This window comes from Colobus angolensis, unplaced genomic scaffold (assembly GCF_000951035.1).
Source record: "Colobus angolensis palliatus isolate OR3802 unplaced genomic scaffold, Cang.pa_1.0 Scaffold6, whole genome shotgun sequence".
Classification (NCBI taxonomy): domain Eukaryota; kingdom Metazoa; phylum Chordata; class Mammalia; order Primates; family Cercopithecidae; genus Colobus; species Colobus angolensis.
Genome location: NW_012119598.1, coordinates 23,742,087 through 23,747,103, shown reverse-complemented (window position 1 = coordinate 23,747,103; position 5,017 = coordinate 23,742,087). Strand labels below are relative to the sequence as shown.

The 5,017-nt window shown below is 37.5% G+C and overlaps 1 long non-coding RNA gene across 1 annotated transcript in view; it reads left to right on the top strand.

The window, feature by feature from the left end:
• LOC105526700 overlaps nt 1–2,707 on the top strand; it is a 65,133-nt gene extending 62,426 nt beyond the window's left edge. Inside the window, exon 2 of the long non-coding RNA XR_001004130.1 lies at nt 1,623–2,707. This is a non-coding gene — a long non-coding RNA (uncharacterized LOC105526700). The remainder of the gene's footprint in view (nt 1–1,622) is intronic.
• Nucleotides 2,708–5,017: the final 2,310 nt, after the last annotated feature.

Sequence of the window (5,017 nt, the reverse complement as noted above, 5' to 3'; positions counted from 1 at the left end):
CCACTGCACTCCAGTCCGGGCGACAGAGCGAGACTCCGCCTCAAAAAAAAAAAAAAAAAAAAAGAAGAGTCAAATAATTTCCACTAAAGTGGAAATTACTGGTAGTGGGAGAGGACAGTGTTGAGACAATGTTAAGCTGGAGTGAAATTTGTAAAAGAAAGCCACAGAATCGATTCAAACCCAAATCTAGTGTCCGGAGTATGTAGGAAGACGTGGGTATTTGCAGTATAAACTCCATTCTCAAATGGCTTCTTCCCTTAATATACTTGGAAGTCCCTATAGCTGCATCTGGAGTTAAAGAAGCAATATTGCCTACCTGAGTGAAGCATGTCCTTTCTCTTCTTTGGTGAGCTTTCTCCATTTCTGAAGGGAAAAACAAACAAAAAGTATTACCTACTTTCTTTCCCTTACTGCTAAGAAAGAATCTGGTCTCTGATTAGGGAAATCTGTTTCCCTGCTCAAGAAGAAACAATAAAAGTCCTTTGTTGCAGTATCCAATGGACCCTAAGCTGACTTTGTATCAGGGCCCATTTTTACTAATTAATCACCTGCATTGCAGTTCCTTAAAAGTGAAAGTTCTATTAAGTTGGTTAAGGATGTCTTTCCCATCTCCTTCCAGAAGCTTTACATAAATGTTCAACACAATTTTTATTGTTACACTCTCCAAGGATTACAATAGATGGTCACTTTAGGCATGGTTTTCCAGAAACTCCCCTTTCTGCATGAGCTAAAATATTAAATGTACAAAAAAGATTATGTTGGAAATGCTGTACTTCAATGCTTAGATTTACTTATATTAAAACTAAAAGATCATTGCGTTGGAAAGTGAAGAAAACCATCTTGGTCCTGGATGAGACTGTGTCAAAACCTGGAACAATCTTCTCAGGGGCTCATCAACAGAATAAAAACATGTAAAACATCTATCTTTTTTGTTTCTTTGTTTCTTTAGCCTATGAGATGGCTATTGAAAAGTTCCCCCCAATATGTTCCACTTTATATAAGAAATTGTTCTCAACAGAAGATTTACTGAAATATTAATAAAATTTTAGAAAAAGGAAAAATAAAGAGATAATTATGTAAACAATAGAGCCAATAAGAGGCAGGAAAGCATCTCTAAAATCCTAGCAAGACCCTTAGGCTAAATTAAATAGTACTAATATTTATCGAGCGTTTTGTGCCATGTACTTTACATATTTAATCTCAATTAGCATTCTTAACAATCCTGTGAGGTAGATATTATTATTCTCAATTTTAGAGATAAGGGTCTGGGACTCAAAGAGTATAGGAAACTAACCTCAGCAGTTGTTAAATGGTAGAAGGTGAAACTGAACCCAAGTCTTCCCTAATTCCAGAATCCACATTCTCCTCCCTCTACCACTTGGGCTCCTGGGCAACAGAACTGAGTGAGCAAATGCTCTGTGCAACTATTCCACAAAATTGTTTTTCTCTGACTTGGGATTATTTAAGGGTCAGGTCCCATCAAATATCAATGTTTGGAAAGTCATGGGCAAAGCCAATCTCAGATGCAGTACTTACAAATACTCAAGTTCAGGAGACTGGAGTGTTGCAGGGTTAAAATCGGATCCTGGTTTACCTTCATCTCCAACTCTCCTCTCCCTCAGGATGAAGGCTCAGATCAGTTTCATCTATATGATATGCCTGCCTGACCTGGAGAACTTGGCATTAAAGGAAATGTGTTTATCAAATGTGTCATCTTATCCTTGGAAGGCAACTAAGGATCAGAGCACAGCTGCCTTGATTTGTTTCATCGAGTTATTCCGTTGCAGTTATGTGGAACATCAAAAAATGTCAAGAAGCCTAAAACGTGGAAACTTGTTTAATTCTCTCCAGCAATGGCACTAACCAAAGCAAACGAAACTTTGACAGAAAAAAGAAGCAATTGTTTAGCCTTGTCATGTCCTCACAGTTAATAACACAAAGGGTATATTCACAGTGCAAAGATACTTTCCCTTTCTCTCAAAATAGGAGACAACATATTGTAAGATATTTTACAGCCGTCCTTCCTCATAGAACTCCGTAAACTGTACTGGCTCAAGAACAAAATCAAAGTTTCAATTCACAGAACCGATTCATCTTGCATTTTAGGTATTCTAATGGTATATTTGTACTGTGTGTTGCAACCTATAGAAAAAATGTTCTTCTTCATTTTTTCTGTTTGCTGATGACAGATACCAGTGGCTCACCTTTCGGTCTGTGAAACAATGATTTCTTTTCAAATCTGAAGTCTGAATAACTATGCCCCACAATAGCTGCCTTTGACCCAGAATTTTTCTCTAATTATTATCTTCCAAAGAATTTTTCTGCAGTTCGTTATCCTCTAAGTTCTGAATCATATCCGAAACCTGATAAAACTTAAACTTCTTGCTACCACTCTTAAGGATTTGCTGTTTCATCAAATCTTTCTTCTCCATTTTTCCATCAGTGAAACCTAAAATAAATTCAAAATCATAAGAATGTAAGAGAAAACCTAATGTTCTGTATCATGGCATAATTTTAGTTGAAGAAACCAAAATATCCGAAGGTGAGTTCTTCAAATCTTAGGTGACAACAGTTAAGTTACTATAAGCAATAGAAAAATTTAAATATTAGAACAAGTGCTACAAAAGAATGTACATTTTGGGACAGAAACTTCCATATTGGTAAATCTGCCACCCTTCTGAATAATAAATGATTTGATTTTACCTCCTCAAGAATCACTCCACTGTGCTCCTCTTTGGAGACTTCTGGGGCATTGTTACAGTTTTGGTTAGAGTGGAAAGCAATGACATATAAATGTATTCTTTGATTAATAAAAGTATTTTATAATTTTATATGTATGCCCAACTCAGATGTTACATTACAAAACATCATTACTGGCTGGGCACAGTGGCTCACGCCTGTAATCCCAGCACTTTGGGAGGCCAAGGTGGGCGGATCACCTGAGGTCGAGAATTTGAGACCAGCCTCACCAACATGGAGAAACCCCGTCTCTACTAAAAATATAAAATTAGCCGGGCATGGTGGCACATGCCTGTAATGCCAGCTACTCCAGAGGCTAAGGCAGGAGAATCGCTTGAACCTATGAGGCGAAGGTTGCAGTGAGCCGAGATCGCACCATTGCACTCCAGCCTGAGCAACAAGAGTGAAACTCTGCCTCAATTAAAAAAAAAAAAAAAAATCATTAGTTCATAATAAAGTTTCAAAATAAGCAAAAGTATGTATTTGCCTCACTTTGACAGTGCTCATTAGTTTAGGGACTCCTTTTTATATCAGCTTTCAGATATGATTCCTCGTCAGGTTAGAATGTTTGTGTAAAAATCTAACTCCAAAACTCAAGTAGAAATACTATTTTTACAAACTATATTCCATATCGGGATCTATGTATTGTGTCCCAATGCATGGTAGAGTTCCTTATTACTTTTGACTATGTTTATACATACGAAATCAACTGCATCATTGCCTCTTTCTTCATTCTGACCATCCTAACCATTGGTGTGGTCTGCTGTGTGATTGATTTGGCTTCCATAATTGATTGCTATTCATTGGCCAGAATGAATGACTCAAGCTCACATTGTGTTCCAACTCATCAACAGAGAATAGTTAACATCTACTTCGGAGCACAATCTGACTTAATTAATAAATATTGCATTTTAGCAATTGTCTGGTAAGGGATTTATTTCTACAAGCTCAAACCTACTGCTAATTTTAAAGAAAAACTTCAGACTACAGAAGCTTCAGATCCATGTCTAAACACAGGAAATAGGCCAGGCATGGTGCCTCATGCCTATAATTCCAGCATTTTAGGAGGCCGAGGCAGGTGGACCACTTGAGCTTGGGAGTTTGAGACCACCCTGGGCAACATAGTGAAAACTCACCTCTACCAAAAATACAAAAAATTAGCCAGGTGTGGTGGCATGTATCTGCAGTCCCAGCTACTCAGGAGCCTGAGGTGGGAGGATCAGTTGAGCCTGGGAAGTCCAGGCTGCAGTGAGCCGAGATCACGACACTGCACTCCAGCCTGAGTGAGAGAATGAGAACCTGTCTCAAAAGCAAAAGCAAAAGTAATAACAAACTAACAAACAAACAAACAAACAAACAAACGAAAAAGGAAAAAATGCACCTGATCAAAAAAAAAGAAGAAAAAAAGAAAAAGTCTAATTAAAATGCATTTATTTACCCTACTTTGTTATAGCTTGCTCTATGTTAATGTATATACATTTTAAGTCATTCTTCAGTATTCACCATCTTTAGGAACATACTTTTGAAAATGGGTAGCAAACTCTCCTAAAACTGCTAGTGAAAGATGCCAAAGAAGAAGAGGACTTCTCGCCTCCAAATGTGGGAGAAGGCCTTAAAGTCCCCTTCTGTAACTGAGAAGCAGAATACTCCCATTGTGTGAGGTTGCTTGGCAGTTGCAGCTGCCACTCAGACTTCTTATCCACACCAAGCACTTCCAAATACAGGAAAGAAATCAGACTTTGTTTCTCTACCCTATATGGGTAATAATTAAATGTTTCAACTAGAAACCTCTTCACTCTGGCATCTGAAGCATCATTTTAGTGTCAACTTCTCTTGAAAGGGGCACACATGCACACACACACGCACACACATGCATGTACTCATACTTGCTATTTTTTTTTTTGCCAAAATGTTTACTATGTAATGGGAAAAAACTTTTTCTCTTTTCTTGAAATAAAATTAATTTCTTTTGTTTGTGTTTTCCTTCAGAATGTCAATTTGAACATTTTTCACTACTCTTCTGAAACAATTATTCTCTTTAAATCACAATTTGTACTAAAAAGTCTCTTCGCTTGACAGATGTGGACACTAAAAAGGAAAATAATTACTTCAAAAGCTATGTGTAAATAGAAGGCAATTTGTAAGCATCCCATGTGAAATTAAAAGCCGCCATGCCTATCAGACCTTGGGAAAACTAAAGGACCTTCACATCCCATAATAGAACTTAGAAACAGTAAGTGCCTCTTACTACTTGTGAGCCTGCATTTCAGCCACAATA